Source organism: Chiloscyllium plagiosum, chromosome 2, assembly GCF_004010195.1.
Source record: "Chiloscyllium plagiosum isolate BGI_BamShark_2017 chromosome 2, ASM401019v2, whole genome shotgun sequence".
Classification (NCBI taxonomy): Eukaryota; Metazoa; Chordata; class Chondrichthyes; order Orectolobiformes; family Hemiscylliidae; genus Chiloscyllium; species Chiloscyllium plagiosum.
Window position 1 is genome coordinate 64,885 of NC_057711.1, and position 17,597 is coordinate 82,481.

Here is a 17,597-nt window from a genome sequence, read left to right on the forward strand (position 1 = left end):
GCTTATGCCTGAAATGTCAATTCTCCTGCTCCTTGGATGTTGCCTGACCTGCTGTGCTTTTCCAGCACCTCATTCTTGACTCTGAACTCCAGCATCTGCAGTCCTCACTTTCTCCCAGACAGGGCAGTGATGAAGGCTTTTTGCACACTGGACTTCATCAGTCAGGGCATTGACTATAGAAGTTGGGAAGTTATGTTGCAGTTGTACAGGACTTTGGTGAGGCCGCACTTGGAGTATTGTGTTCAGTTTTGGTCACCTTGCTGTAGGAAGGATGTTATTAAACTAGAAAGAGTGCAGAAGAAATTTACAAGGATATTGCCAGGACTCAGTGGTTTCAGTTATAGGGAGAGGTTGGACAAGCGAGGACGTTTTTTTCTTTCAAGCATAGGAGACTGAGGGTGGCGGGGGTGGGGGGGGTGGTGGAGGGAGAGTCTTAGAAGCATATAAAAATCATGAGAGGCCCAGATAGGGTGAATGCACTCTGCTTTTCCCAGGATGGGGAATCGAAGACTAGTGGGCATCAGTTAAAGGTTAGAGGGGAAAGAGTAAAAGGGAACCTGAGGGGCAACTCTCTTACACAGAGGGTGGTACGCATATGAAATGAGCTGCCAGCAGAAGTGGTTGAGGCAAGTATATTAACAGCATTAAAAAGGCATTTGGACAATTACGTGGATAGGAAAGGTTGAGAAGGACACTGGTCTAGTGCAGTGAAATGCCATTAGCGTAGATAGCGATTTTGGTCGGCGTGGACCAGTTTGGGCTGAAGGGCCTCACTGTGCTGCAGGACTGAAGTGTGTATTGGCCTCATAGAGATTAAGGCTGGGGAATTAATCATGAAACTAAGGAGTGAACAGACTTTGTGTCTGCCTTCATGTTTAAAGAACCAGTAATGCACCAAGAATACTTAAACGTTATGAAGTAAAAGGGAAGAGAGAAACTTAAACCAGAAGAAATAGATACAGGATTGGGCCATTTGACCTCTTGGGCCTTCTCCTCCATTTTACAATCCATTCCCTGTCATCCTTGATTCCCCTACTGATCAAGAATCTATCTATTACAGACTGAAATATTCTCAAGGGCTTTGTCCCCACAGGTCTCTGAACAAGGAACTGTAAAGACTCAACCCTCGGAGAGAGGTTCCTCCTCACCTTAGTCTTATATTGGTGCCCCTTTATCCTGAGACTGTGCCTTCTGATTCTAGGCTCTCCCATAACGGTAATATCCTCTCAGCATTTACCCTGTCAAAGCCATAAGAATCCGATACATTTAAAAAGTCTGAAACAATTGCCAGCACCAGGGAAAATGCGACAAAAGTGAGAAAAGTAGAAGAATGTAAGGCTGATAAGTCCTTGTGTGCTACAATACTGATGATACATGGGAGCAGGAGTAAACAATTCCGCTCTTGGTGCCCACTCCGCCATTCATTGCAATCTTGGCTGATTTGGTTATGTTTTCAACTCCGTTGGCCCAACAGGCCCAATTCAGACTCCCTTGCCTATCGAAATTTTTATCAAATTCAGCCTTGGATATATTCAGTGACTCAACTTGCACTGTTTTCTGAGGAAGAGACTTCCACAGATAACTAAGGTTTGGAGAAGAACATTCCCCTCTATCTTATAAGGGAGACCTCTTATGCTTTAGTTTGCCCCTTTGTCCTTGGCCATCCAATGAAAGGAAACATTCTTTTAGAATCCACTCTGTCGGGTTCCCTCAGGATCTTGTATGTCTCAATAAGAGCAGTTCTCGTTTTTCTAAACTCCAGTAGATGCAGGCTCAGCCTGTACAGCCTTTCCTCCGAAGATAACCTGCAGTATCCTACAGTTCTCTTCTGATCTACTATTGTCTGTTCTTAAAAATATACCAAAACTGCACAAAGCCAGATATAATCTCACTGATGCCCTAAACAAGTGTCGCAAATGAATGTACTTCTGTATTCCATTTCTGTTGCTAAAAGTAAGGATGACTGGCAGAAAAGCGAGTACACATAAATGGAGTTATTTCAGATTGGCAGCATTCAGCAAATGGTTGGAGCTGGGCTTTTAACTTTTTACAATTTATAGCCATAACTTGGTTGAGGAGATTGAAGGTAGAGTGGTTTAATTGATATATGATGCAAAGATAAGTTGGAAACTGTGTTGTGAAATTGACATAACACAGCCAAAGACCGACATAAACAAGTTCAGTGAATGGGCAAAAATCTGATTGATGAAGTAAAATGTGCACTTGTTCACTTGAGTGGGAAGAATAAAAACAAAACTCTTTAATGTTTATGAGGTGTACTGGGATCTGGATGTTTTCATTTGAGTCACAAAACGTTAGTTTGTGAATGCTTCATGTAATCAAGAAGGTGAATGGGATACTAGCCTTTATTATGGTGGAAGTTTTACATAAAAGTAAGGATTTTATCCTGCAGTTATATAGAGCATTGGTGAGGTGACATCTTGAATCTGGATGTAGTTTCGTTATTTAAATAAAGAATTGAGGCTGTGCAGATGGGTTTTACTAGGTTAACACATAGAATGAGTGGGTTTTCTGATTAGGAAACATTGGACAAAGCCGGGCCTATTCGCTAGAGTTAAGGAGAATAGGGGATGATTTGATTAAAGTTGAGAAAATCTTGAATGGCCTTGTCAAGGTGGTCAGGGAAGGGATGTTTTGACTTGTGGGTAAGTTCAGAAATAATTGAAGGATGTACTTTTAAGACAAAGACCAGGAAGTTGTTTCTCCAAAGGTCATGTGAATATTGGAGCTCTACCTCAAGCTTCTGAAGGTGAGACTTGGATATTTTTAACATGGGGAGTGGATAAATTCTTGTTTGGCAATCGAAGGTAATTAGGCGGAGATTGGAATGTGGAGTACAGTCAAACTCGTCATGATCTCTGTGAATGATGGAGAGACTTAAGGGATCAAATGGCTGACTTCTGCTCCTATTTCGTAAGTTTGTATCAAGGATTGAAAAACAAATAAAAATTTGTCCTACTCATGGCAGGTCCTGACCAATTTCAAGAAGTTATCTAACTATCTTCCTTTGATATTAATGACATAATTATCTCTGAGTTTCCCACTATCACAAGCCTGGGGGTTACCATTGACCAATAACTGAACAGAATCTGGACTGACGATAGAGGGAGGCAGTGGCATCATGGGAATGTCACTGGTCAAGTAGTCAAGAGGCACAGGCTCATATGACAAAAACATGTTTGAATCCCATGATGTCAGCTAGTGGGATTTCAATTCAATTAATTAAGATCTTCATGTTTTTGAATTCAAAAACATTCTGGAGTATAAAGCTAGGCTCAGTTTTATGGCACGTTACTATCATTGGTTGTTGAAGAAACCCACCTGCTTCACTAATGTTCTTTAGGAAAGGAGATCTGCTGTCTTGGGTGGTCGGCCTACGTGTCATTCCAGGTTCTCAGCAAGGTGGTAGAGTTGTAACTTCCTGGTGATTGGGAAGCTATTGGAGAGAATTCATGGGGATAGGATTTACGTGCATTTGGAAAAGCATGGCCCAATTCGGGACAGTCAGCATGACTTTATGTGGGGCAGGTCATTCTTATTAACTTGATTGAAATTTTTGAAGAGAGGATGAAGGTGATTCATGCGGGTAGAGCCAGTGGGTGTTGTCCAGATGGATTTTAGTTTGGCTTTCAACAAGGTCCTTCTAGATAGGCTCATCCAGAAGATTAAGATGCATGGGATCAACGGTGACGTGACTGTATGGATTCAGAACTGGCTTGCCAATAGAAAGCAGAGGGTAATGGTAGAAGGGTGTTTTTCTGGCTAGAGGTCTGTGATTAGTGATGTTCTGCAGGGATTCATACTGGGACCTCTGCTGTTTGTGATATATGTAAATAACTTGGATCAAATGGAGTTGAGTAGGTGAATAAGTTTGCCGACAATATAAAGATTGGTGGAGTTGTGGATAATGTAGAAAGTTGTCAAAGGATATAGCAGGATCTCGATCAATTACAAATATGGTCCGAGAAATGGCAGGTGAAGTTTAATCCAGGCAACTGTAAGGTGCTGCACTTTGGGAGTTCAATGTTAAGGGCAAGTATACAGTTAATGGCAGGACTCTGAACAGCATTGATGTACAGGAGGATTTTAGGGTTCAAGTCCATAGCTCCCTGAAAGTGACCATGCAGGTGTTAGATGGTAAAGAAGGCATATGCCTTGTTTGCTTTTATTGATTGGGGAAATTGAGTACAAAAGTCAGTATGTCATTCTGCAGCATTTATTAGACTGTGGTTCGGCTGCCCTTAAGACTATTGCACTGAATTCTGATTGCCACACGACAGAAAGGATGTGGCTGCTTTGGAGAGGGTTCAGAAGAGGTTTATCAGGATGCTGCCTGGATTAGAGGATATGAGCTATAACGAGAATCTAGAAAAGCTCAGGTTGTTTTCTCTGGAGCGCCCGAGGCTAAGGGATGACTTGATAGAAATCTATAAAAGTGATGAAATGTGCAGATAACGTTGATGGTCAGAATCTTTTTCCCAGAATTGAAATGTCTAAAACTAGAGGACATGCATTTAAGCTGAGAGGGAGCAAATTCAAAGGAGATGACGGGACAAATTCTTTTAGACAGAATGTTGGAGTCTGGAACCTGATGCTAGGGGTGGTGATGGAGGCGGGTAAGATAGGAGTGTTTAGATAAGCAAAGGCATATTCAAAGAATGGAAGTATGGAACAAGATAAAGCAGAAGGAATTAGTTTAATTTGGTGTCATGTTTGGCACAGCACTATGGGCGAAAGGCCTGTTCCTGTGCTATATTGTTTTATGTTCCATGTTACCTTGGAAATGACCGAGCAACCTGCTCAGTCCAAGGGTAAGCAGAATTGGGCTGAGAGGTGGCAATTGGCGTTCAGTGCAGACAAATGTGAGGTGATTCACTTTGGGAAAAAATTCTTGATGGTGTGGATGTGCGGAGGGATCTTGGTGTTCATGTAAATAGATCCCTGAAAGGTGCCACCCAGGTTGATAGTGCTGTTAAGAAGGCATATGGTGTGTTAGATTTTATTGGTAGAGGAATTGAGTTCTGGAGCCGTAATGTTATGCTGCAACTGAACAAAACACTTGTGCAGCCTCGTTTGGAATATTGTATACAGTTTTGGTCACCTCTTTACAGGGAGGATGTGGAAGCATTGGAAAAGGTGCAGAGGATTTACCAGGATGTTGCCTGGTCTGGAGGGAAGATCTGATGAGGAAAGGCTAAGAGACTTGGGTCTGTTCTCATCGGAGAGAAGAAGGCTAAGAGGGGATTGATAAAGACATGCAAGATGATCAGAGGATTAGATAGGGTGGACAGTGAGAGTCTTTTTCTTCGGATGATGACGTCAGCGTGTGGGAGGGGTCATAGCTACAATTTGAGGGGTGATGGATTTAAGACAGATGTCAGGGGCAGGTTCTTTATTCAGAGAGTGGCAAGGGTGTGGAATGCCCTACCTGCCAATGTAGTTAACTCAGCCACATTAGGGGCATTTAAACAGTCCTTTGATAAGCACATGGATGATGATGGGATAGTGTAGGGGGATGGACTTAGATTAGTTCACAAGTTTGCGCAACATCGAGGGCCAAAGAGCCTGTTCTGCGCTGTATTGTTCAATGTTCTAAGGGTAACTAGGGATGGGCAGCATACTTGGTTTACAAAAGAGTGTAGACACAAATCAGGAGACTAGAGACCAGTTGGTTTACTGTCTGTTGTGGGAAAACTGTTCAAACCTATTATCAAAGAGATTAAAGCAGGGCACTGAGATAAATGCAAGGTAATCAGGCAGTTAATGTTATTAGTAAAAGGGAAATCATGCTGAGAAGTTCTTCGACCAAGTAATATGTGCTGTGGATAACCCACTCAATGCACGGTACTTTGGATGTCTTTAAGGTAATGTACCACATCAGAAGTTGATGCAGAAACTACAGACTCAAGAGGTAACATATTGGCATAGGTAGAATTTTGGATCGTGAACAGAATAAAAAGAGTAGGCATAAGTGGATATGATGCTTGTTAGCAAGATGTAATAAGTGCTATGCACTCACATTCATATGCATGGCTCAACTTCTTATAATGTACGGAATTATCTTTTAAAAGTTTGATATTCAGTAGTCAAGTTAAAAGGTTAGTAAGATAGCCGACACACCTGACCAATGGACAATTATTGGTTAATCACCTGGAGTCTGAAGAGATCCTCAATAGGTTTTGATCGCTCTTGAGGCTTAACTGCTGTGAGTCATCTCAACTCATATCAGGTCTGTTTAAGAGATGGTCTGTTGAGAGCACATAATCAGTAAGCTTTGCACAGCCAAGAAGAAGAGCTCCAATTCTGAATGAGGCACAGTCCAAATGAGAATATAGTTTGGGGATTTGAAAGGCACCGTGGGAACTTGGTGTAAGGGGAAGAGACACTTTTTGCTTTGAGGGTCTAACAGAAAACAAAGGGACGTTGCAGGATAGCTGTGAGTTCATTAGTAATAACTGCTCATAAAATGATAAGTAATAGGTTACTTTTAGATTGGTTAAATCATATTAATATTTACAGGTTACAAACAAAAAGACCTATAGCAAATTTTTAATAACAAATTAAGGACTCTGAATAAAATAAGAATGGTTAAGTTCTTTTTTTCTGAGAACCTTACACACTTGATATAACTGCAACACACCAACTTGTGTGAACAAGCAAAATTTATTAAGCACAGCACAATACAAGCTGTGGAGAAACTCTTAACACTCTTCGCCATGCTTGTGAAATATGTCGAAAGGTCTCTCTGAACAAGGAAACAGTTCTTCCTTTATACAAAAACTTTACAACAGTCAGTAATGTCCACAAGACAGCCCCGAGCCACTCCCTCACAGTCACATGCCACTCAAGACTCAGTGCAGTGACCACCTCACCTCTACAAACAATGTCATGCAAATCATCCTTCAATGGCCACATCTGATGTGAGTTTTGTTTTTGTAACTATAGGGGAGGAGTCAAATTCCAACTCTAATGTTCTTATTGATTTCTGAATAGGGGATGATGATGCAAATGACTCTGAATGGCAAGGGAATGGGTGAGGTCTGCAGATTCTGGAGCTCAGAGTCGAGAGTGTGATGCTGGAAAATCACAGCAGGTCAGGCAGCATCCAAGGAGCAGGAGAATCTATGTTTCGGGCCGGAGCCATTCATCAGGAAACATGTCTGATGAAGGGCTCCTGCTCGAAATGTTGATTCTCCTGCTTCTCTGATGCTGCCTGACCTGCTGTGCTTTTCCAGCACCACACTCTCAACACATGGCAAGGGAATGGCCATGTAAATAGCTGTGAATAACAGATGATAATGTAATTTTCTTACAACATATCTATAAGTCAGAGGCATTCCACCCTAGCCTCAGGACATCCAATTTCCTGCAAGTCAGCAGAGCAAGTTAACTCTTTAATATCACAGATGGAAGGTCAGGTGATGTGTTGTACCTGCATGGTGTGGGAGCTGCTCGACTCTATTGTGCTTCATAGTCATCACGTCTATCGTAAGTGTTAGTTGTTTGAGGAAGTCTGGCTCAGAGATTAGATTAGATTACTTTACAGTGTGGAAACAGGCCCTTCGGCCCAACAAGTCCACACCGACCCGCCGAAGGGCAACCCACCCAGACCTATTCCCCTACATTTAGTCCTGCACCTAACACTACGGGCAATTTAGCATGGCCAATTCACCTGACCTGCACATCTTTGGAGTGTGGGAGGAAACCGGAGCACCCGGAGGAAACCCACGCAGACACGGGGAGAATGTGCAAACTCCACACAGTCGCCTGAGGCGGGAATTGAACCCGGGTCTCTGGCGCTGTGAGGCAGCAGTGCTAACCACTGTGCCACCGTGTCGCCCACAAAGCTTTGAATATTTGACACATACAGGAGAGAGTAACCTGGCCGGTGTGTTTCATGAGGTGGTGTCACCCCTTAGATTAACTAATTTGAATTTGGTTAGTAGTCTGGGACAGGAGGGTGTGACTGCCAGTGAGGCAGGTAGAAGGGTCCTGGAAGCAGTATTGAGCAGTTTGGGATTCTTGCTGCCTGTGTGGGTATGATTGGGAGCTGTCAGGTAGATGAGCAAACTGACCATAGAAACGTGGTACAGGGAACCATTCAAGAGGGAAGAGAAATGTAGTTGTAACTGGGACAGTGTACTGAGGGGAATGAAAACTGTTCTCTGAGACCAGGATCAAGAGTCCTGAAGGCTGTGTTCAGGACTCATCTGGGTTGCAGATGGGAGGCAAAAGATCCAGTTGTTCTCGTCCATATCGGTACCAGTAATATGGATCAGAAGTTCTGCTAAGAGAAGCAGCTTTAATTTTTAAAAAATTCATTCATGGGATGTGGATGTTGCTGGCTGGCGAGCATTTCATGACCTTGCTTAATTGCCCTTGAGAAGGTGGTGTGCTGCCTTCTTGCGTTGCTGCAGGCCACATGCTGTGGGTTGATCCACAATGCCCTGAGGAAGGCAATTCCAGGACTTTGACCCAGTAACAGTGAAGGGACGAAGATGCATTTGCAAGTTAGGATGGTAAGTGGCTTGGACGGGAACTTGCAGTTGGTGGTGTTCCCCTCTACCTGCTGCCCTCATCCTCCTGGATGGAAATGGTCGTGGGTTTGGAAGGCACCATCTAAGGACCTTCAGTGAATTTCTATGTTGCATCTTGTAGACACTACTCACCGCTGTCTTATTAATAAGAAATGAAATGAAATCGATAGCAAGAAGAGATATAGGGGCAGAGGCATGGAATCAGGACAAGTAGAGTTGAAACTTTAAACTAGTTTGGCAGGGGGATGGGAACCTAAGGGGAGGCTGAGTTAGCTGCAGTGGATGAGGGCTTCAGGGAAAAGCAAATCAAGATAGTAAATAACAAGCAAGAAGCAGATGAGTGGAAATCAGGTAGTGACAGAAAAAGACTGTTTAAAAACAATGGTCTTCTGGTGGAGGGGTTAGGATTCCAAAAGAAGGGCACTTCATCTGAATGCGTGTAGCATTTGAAACAAGGTAAATGAATTGATGGTGCAAATCACTGTGCATGGGTATTATTTAATGGCCATTACAGACACATGGTTGCAGGGTGGCCACCACTGGGTGTTAAATACCCAGAGGTATCAGTCTATTTAGTAGGACAGTAGAAAGCGAGGACTGCAGATGCTGGAGATCAGAGCTGAGCGTGGTCAGACAACATCTGAGGAACAGGAGGATCGACATTTCAGGCATAAGCCCTTCATCGGGAATGAGGCTTGTGGGCCGAAGGGGGAAGGTAGCTAAAAATGTAATAGGTCAGTGAAGGTCACAGAGAAGGTGGTAGGTCGGAGAGGAGGGTGGAGCAGATTTCAACAGTTTCCTCAAGTCTCCAACTCGGCACTGCCCTCCTGACCTGTCCATCACCATTCCCATCCATCCACTCCACCCCCCACTCTGACCTATCACCTCCTCCCTTACCTTCATCTTGTAGACACTACTCACCGCTGTCTTATTAATAAGAAATGAAATGAAATTGATAGCAAGAAGAGATATAGGGGCAGAGGCATGGAATCAGGACAAGTTGAGTTGAAACTTTAAACTATTGCATTCTCAGATACCTTCCTCCTCACCCCACCCCCTTCCCATTTATCTCTCAGCATTCCCGGCCCACCAGCCTCATTCCTGATGAAGGGCTTATGGCCGAAACGTTGATTCTCCTGCTCCTCAGATGCTGCCTGACTGGCTGTGCTTTTCCAGCACCACACTCTAGACTATTTAGAAGGACAGACAGGAAGGAAAGGGAGGTGGTGAAGCTCTGATATTTAAGGGAGACATCAGGGTATTAGTGAGAGATGATCGAGGTTCCCTGAAGAAAAAGATTGAATCAGTGTGAGTGAAAATTAGTGATAGTAAGGGTGAAAAGTTACTGACAAGTGTAGTCTACAGGTTACCAAATAATAACATCACGGTGGGGTGTGCAAAAAAAGCAAATAACTGATGGATGTAAAAATGGTACAGCAGTTATGTTGGGGGAGTTTAATCACACATTGATTGGTCAAACCAAGTCTGCCAAGGTGACCTTGAGTTCATAGAATTGTATCCAAGATAGTTTCTTCCAACAATATGTCATGGAACCGATGAGGGAGCAAGCTATTCTCGATCTGGTTCTGTGCGATGTAACAGGAATAATTAATGATTCTCATAGTTAGGGGTCCTCAGAAGGAGTGGTCACAGAATGGTTGAATTTAGAATACAGTTGGAAGGTGAGAAGTTAAAATCCAATACCAGGGTCCTGTGCTTAAAACAAGGGAGAATACAACAGGATGAGGAAGGATTTGGCTAATGTAGACTGGAACCAAATTAACAATTGTGGAGGACTTTCAAAGTCATTTTTCACAGTGCTGAGCAGAAGTATATACCAATGAGAAGGAAGGACAGCAGGAAAAGGGATCATGAGCCACGGATGAATAAGGAAAGACAGGAAATAAATTATCAAATTGAAAGCAAATGCATACAGAGTGGTGAAGACTAGTGGGAAATTAGAGGATTGGGAAAGCTTTAAAGATCAACAGAAAGCCATGATAAAAGCAATAAAGGTAAGATAGATTATGAAAGTAAACTAGCTCAGGCTATTAAAACAAAAGTTTTTCCAAATATATAAAATGAAAAAGAGTAGCTTAGGTAATAGGTCCTTCAGAGGATGTGAAGGGGCATTTAAGAGTGGGAAATGAGGAAATAGCCCATGTAGTGAATAGGTATTTTGTGTTGGTCTTCACAGTGAAGGGGACGCAAATAATGCTGCAGTAATTGAAAGGGAGGCTATAATGCGTGAAGATCTAGAAGCTGTCATTACCATGAAAGAGGTATTATTGGACAAGCCTGTGGGGCCAAAGATAGGCAGGTTTCCTAGCCCTGATGGAATAGGGTAGGGTACTAAAAGAGATAGTGGGAGAAATAGCAAGTGCACTTGTGGTAATTTACCAAAACCTCTGGATTCCTGGGCAGTTCCAGCAGATTGGAAAACAGCAAATGTGACATCAATGTTTAAAAAGGAGGCAGACAAAAGATGGGTAACTGTAAGCCTGTTAGCTGAACTTCTGTAGTGGGGAAAATGCTTGAATCTGTCTTCAAGGAAGAAATAGCGAGACATATGGATAGAAATTGTCCCATTGGGCAGAGGCAGTATGGTTTCCTGAAAGGCAGGTCACGTTTAATTAATTTACAGGAATTCTTTGCAGACATTATGAGCTCGATGGACAATGGGGAACTGTTTGGTATGGTTTATCTGGATTTACAGAAGGCATTCAACAAGTTGCTGCATAAGATAAAGGTGCATCGCGTTATGGGCAACGTATTAGCATGGATAGGGGATTGGCTTGCTAACAGAAAACAAAGAGTGGGGATAAATGGGTGTTTTTCTGGTTAGCAATCAGTGACGAGTGGTGTGCCTCATGGATCAATGTTGGGACTGCAATTGTTTACAATTTACATAAGAGTCATGGAGATGTACAATGCAGAAGCGGACCTTTCGGTATAACCAACCAGAAATCCCAACCCAATCTAGTCCCATTTACCAGTACTTGGCCCATGTCCCTCCAAACCCTCCCTATTCATATACCCATCCAGACGTTTTTTTAAATGCTGTAATTCCTCTGGCAGCTCATTACATTCACACACAACTCTTTGTGTGAAAAATTGCCCCTTAGGTCCTTTTTAAATCTTTCCCCTTTCACTCTAAACCTGTTCCTCCAGGTCTGCATTACCCACCCTAGGGAAAAGACCTTGTCTATTTACCCTATCCATGCCCCTAATTGTTTTTTAACTTCTTTAAGGTCACCCCTCAGTCTCCGACGCTCCAGGGAAAACAGCCCCAGCCTGTTCAGCCTCTCCCTATAGCTCAGATCCTCCAACCCTGGCAACATCCTTGTAAATCTTTTCTGAACCCTTTCAAGTTTCACAACATCTTTCCGAGAGGAAGGAGACCAGAATTGCACGCAATATTACAAAAGTGGCCTAACAAACATTCTGTGCAGCCGCAACATGATCTCCCAAGTTTGGGACGAAGTACAGTGCATCAAAGTTTGCAGATGATACTAACGTGAGTGGTAGAGCCAAGTGTGCAGAAGCCATTGAAGGTCTTCAGAGGGATATCAATAAGTGAGTGGGCAAAGGTCTGACAGATGGAGTACAATGTTGGTAAATGTGTTTTCATCCATTTTGGTAGGGATAACCACAAAATAGATTGGTTGTAGATGCAGTAGGAAATAAAGAAGGCAAATGGAATATGGTCCTTCATTGCTAAAGGGATGGAGTTTAAAAGCAGGGAAGATCATGTCTCACCAAGTTGATTGAGGTGGTGAGAAAGATGATCGAGAGCAGAGGAATGGATGTTAGATTAGATTCCTTACAATGTGAAAACAGGCCCTTCGGCCCAACCAGTCCACACCGACCCTCTGAAGAGTAACCCACCCAGACCCATTTCCCTCTGACTAATGCACCTAACGCTTTGGATAATTTAGCATGGCCAATTCACCTGACCAGCACATCTTTGGACTGTGGGAGGAAACCGGAGCACCCAGAGGAAACCCACGCAGACACGGGGAGAACGTGCAAACTCCACACAGACAGTTGCCTGAGGCTTGAATCGAACCTGGGACCCTGGTGCTGTGAGGCAGCAGTGCTAACCACTGAGCCACCGTACCGCCTCTACTTTAGCAAGAAATTTGACTGGCTAACTTGCAGTGAGCTGGTAAGACGGATCATTCAAAGAAGACAGTAACAGTAGAAGGATGTTTTTCTGATTGGAGATCTGTGACCAGTGGTATTCTACAGGGACCAGTGGTGGGAGCAAACTACTGCACATGCTGGCATCTAGACTGAAAGCAACAAATGCTGGAGATCGCAGTGGTTCAGGCAGCATCCAAGGAGAGAGAGCAAGCTAACGTTTCGAGTCTAGGTCTTAATCAGAAATGGTTCACAATGTGAAGGTGTTGAACTCAGTATTAAGTCCCAGAAGGCTGTAAAGTGCTTGGTCTGAAGATGACTTGTTGTTCCTCCAGTTTATGCTGTTCACTGGAACACTGCAGCTTGCCAAGGACAAATGTGGCCTGCGAACAGGACGCTGTGTTAAAATGGCTGCAGGAAGGTCAGGGTCCTGCTTGCACACAGACTGGACATGTTATGCAAAGAGGTCACCCAGTCTGCGTCGGTTTCTGCAATGTAGAGGAGGCCGCGTTGGGTGCAGCACATACAGAAGACAGGATTGGAGGCGGTACAGGTGAAAGGCTGCATCATCTGGAAAGGCCTGTTTAGACCCTTGGATGATGAGCGGGGAATAGGTGAAGCAGCAGGTGATGCACCTTCTGTGTTTACATGGGAATTTGCCAAGGAGCGGGGGTTGGTGGTGGTTGTGAAAAGGAGTAGGGTGTTACGGAGGGAACGATCGCTGTGAAATACAGATGGGGGAATGAGGGAAATGGACGGGGATTGTCCCGGAGCAAACTGTGGCTGACAGGGCTGTCGACCACATCCGACTTATTGCCCGTGCTTCTGCCTTTGTCCCTTGCTGTCACTCACAACAGCTTGATTGGTTCCCTTCGTCCTCACTTTTCATCCCACTAGCATCCGCATTGAACAAACTCCAGCAGAAGGCCCACTACCAATCAGATTTTGACTGAGGTGTGACCTCACAGAGGTGTGTAACAGCAGGAGTGGCCTAGATAATGTAGATAGCAAACAGCTTTTCCCCCATGATAGGGGCATCTAAAACTATAGGGCATGGGTTTAAGGTGAGAGGGAGAGATACACAGTAGGGTCCAGAGGGGCAGTTTTGTTTTCAAAGAGAGGGTGGTGACTGTCTGAAATGGGTTACTCGAGGTAGTGTTGGAGAGGGTACGGGAGGAGGGACTTGGGGGAGGGGCGTCGGAGATGTGATAGGTGGAAAGAGGTCAAGGTGAGGGTGATAGGTCAGACTGGGGTGGGGGCGGAGAGGTCGGGAAGAAGATCTCAGGTTAGGAAGGCGGTGCTGAATTTGATGGATTTGACTGAGACAGGGTGGGGGGAGGGGAAATGAGGAAACTGGTGAAATCCGAGCTCTCTTCCTCTAGATTAATTGTATTAAAATGGGGTCTCGTGGGCAAGTTGGCTGGAAGGACCTGTTTCCATGCTGTCGACCTCTATGACTGGCTACGTCGTGGGAGACAGAGGATAGTGCTGGAAGGATGCATTTTGGAATGGAGGATTGTGACTGGTGGTGTTCCACAGGGATCAGTGGTTGGACCTCTGCTGTTCATGGTCGACACAAATGATTTCGAGGAAAATGACTTGGATGTTTCAGAAATGGCTTGGACGCAGTCATAAGTGGATGGGTTAGTAAGTTTGCAGATGACACTAAGGTCGGTGGAGTAGTGGACAGGGTGGAAGAATGTTGCAGGCAGTAGGTAGACTTGGATAAACTGCAGAACTGGGCTGAGAGGTGCCAAATGGAGTTCAATGCAACTAAATGTGAGATGCTTCACTTTGAGGAGAATAACAGGAAGGTAGAGTACTGGGTCAATGGAAAGATTCTTGGTAGTATGGATGTTCAGAAGGATCTTGGCGTCCATGCACATAGATCCCTGAAAGTTGCCACCCAGGTGGATAGTGCTGTTAAGAAGGCATACGGTGTGTTAGGTTTCATTGGTAGAGGGATGGAGTTCCAGAGCCATGATGTCATGCTGCAACTGTATGAAAACGCTACTGCGGCCTCACTTGGAGTATTGTGTACAGTTCTGGTCGCCCCAATACAGGAAGGATGTGGAAGCATTGAAAAAGGTGCAGAGGAGATTTACCAGGATGTTGCCTGGTCTGAAGCAAAAACCTTATGAGGAAAAGCTGAGGGACTTGGGTCTGTTCTGTTCTCATTGGAAAGAAGAAGGCTAAGAGGCGATTTAATAAAGACGTACAAGATGATCACAGGATTAGATAGGGTGGACAGTGAGAGTCTTTTCCTTGGGATGATGACATCTGCTTGTACGAGGGGGCATAACTACAAATTGAGGGGTGAGACATTTAAGACAGATGTCAGAGGCAGGTTCTTTACGCAGAGAGTGGTAAGGGCGTGGAATGCCCTACCTGCCAATGTCGTTAACTCAGCCACATTAGGGGCATTTAAACAGTCCTTGGATAAGCCCGTGGATGATGATGGGATGGTGTTGGGGGATGGGCTTAGATTAGTTCACAGGTCAGCGCAACATCAAAGGCCAAAGGACCTGTTCTGCACTGTATTGATCGATGTAAAACATAACTGGTCTAATTAGTAAATTTGCGTAAGATACAAAGATTGGTGGAGTTGCGGATAGCGTGGAGGATTGTCAAAGGACACAGTGGAATACAGATCAGTTACAGATACAGAGCATAGGCAGAAAAATGGCAGATGGAGTTTAATCTGGATAGATGTGAGGTGATGCATTTTGGAATGTCAAGTACAGATGGAAATTACACAGTGAATGGCAGAACCTTTCGGAGTGTTGATATGAAGAGGGATCTGGGTGTGTAGGTCCACAGATCCCTCTTCATGTCAACAGATCAGTGAAGGTGGCATCACCGGTAGATAAGGTCATAAAAAAGGCTGATGACATGCTTGCCTTCATTGGAAGGAGCATTAAGTATAAGGATAGCAAGTTATGCTGCAGCTTTACAGAACTTTAGTGAGGCCACACTTGAAATATTGCATTCAGTTCTGGTCACCACATTACAGGAATGATACGGATGCTTTTGTGAGTGTACAGAAAAGGTTTACCAGGATATTGCCTGGTTTGGGGGATTTTAGCTCTTGAGTAAGGTTGGATAGACTGGGTTTGTTTTCACTAAAATGCAGGATGTTGAGGGGTGACCTAATGGAAGTGGATAAGATTGTGAATGGCATGGATATAGTGACAAGCATGAGGCTTTTTCCCAGGGTGGAGGGGTCAGTTTCTAAGGGACACAGGTTCAAGGTGCGTTGGGGGGGGAAGTTTAAAAGAGATGTGCAAGACAAGTCTTTCACACAAAGGGTGGTGTGTACCTGGGACGCACTACCCGATGAAGTGGGAGCAGACACAATCACAACATTCAAGAAGCTCTTGGACGAATACATGAATAGGAAGGGAGTAGAGAGATAAACATCCTGTAAGTGAAGGCAGTTAGAGTATGGAAAAGCAAAATGTAGCTCTGCCATTCATCACGATCCTGGCTGAGTGACCAACTCAATAGCCTAATTCTGCAATCTCCTCATAAGCTTTGGTCCCATTTGCCCCAAATGCTCTATCTAGCCGCCCCTTGAATATATTCAATGTTTTGGCATCAACTGCTTCCTGCAGCAATGAATTCCACAGGCTCACCGCTCTTTGAGTGAAGAAATGTCTCCTCGTGTCTGTCCTAAATGATCCACCCCAAATCCTCAGACTGTGACCCCTGATTCTTGCGGACCATCAGGGAACCCCCCACACCTCCACCGCTGCTGCCGCAGGTAAATTTTTGAGATTCCCCCTCATTCATTTGAACCCCAGCAAAAACAATCCTAACCTCATTAATCTCTCCTCATGCATTCGTCCCACAGTCCCGGATTCAACCTGGTAAATCTTCACTGCGCTCCCTCAAGAGCAACAGTATCTTTCCTTTGAAAAGGAGACCAAAACTGGGCAAAATATTCTAGGTGTGGGTTCTCCAAGGCCCTGTGTATTTGCAAAAACACATCCCTGCTCCTGTACTTGAAACCTGTCACAGTGAAGGCCAACATTTCAGTAAAGCGTTTGATCAGGTTCCCCATGCTAGGCTCGTGCAGAAACTATGGAGGTGTGGGATTGAGGGTGATTTAGTGGTTTGGAACAGAAATTAACTTGCTGTAAGAAGACAGAGGTTGGTGGTTAATGGGAAATGTTCATCCAGGAGTTCAGTTAGTGGTGGTGTAGTGCAAGGATCTGTTTTGTGGCCACTGCTGTTTGTCATTTTATAAATGACCTGAACAAGAGCATAGAAGGCTGGGTTAGTAAATTTGTGGATGACACTGAGGTTGGTAGAGTTGTAGATAATGAGGAAAGATGGTGCAGATTACAGAGGGACAGAGATAAGCTGCAGAGCTGGGCTGAGAGGCGGCAAATGGAGTTTAATGTGGAAAAGTGTGAGGTGATTCATTTTGGAAGGAGCAACAGGGATGAAGAGTACTGGGTTAATGGTGAGATTCTTGTTAGTGTGGGAGGGACTGATGTATGAGGAAAGATTGATGAGGCTAGGATTGTTTTTGCTGGGGTTCAAACAAATAAGGGGTTCTCAAAAACCTATTAAATTCTAACAGGACTCGACAGGTTACCTTGTGGCAGTGGTGTGATGGAGGGATGGGGAGGGACGCAGTTGGGTGGTTCCCGATGGTCTGCAAGAGCTAGGGGTCACATAGAACATAGAAGAATACAGCGCAGTACAGGCCCTTCCGTCCTCGATGTTGCGCCGATCCAAGCCCACCTAACCTACACTAGCCCACTATCCTCCATATGCCTATCCAATGCCCGCTTAAATGCCCATAATGAGGGAAAGTCCACCACTGCTACTGGCAGGGCATTGCATGAACTCACGACTCGCTGAGTAAAGAACCTACCCCTAACATCT

General features: G+C 44.4%; 1 protein-coding gene across 1 annotated transcript in view; it reads left to right on the forward strand.

Moving 5' to 3' along the window:
- nup155 (nucleoporin 155) overlaps window positions 1-17,597 on the forward strand; it is a 198,611-nt gene that overhangs the window by 30,433 nt on the left and 150,581 nt on the right. The gene's annotated exons all lie outside the window — the stretch shown is intronic.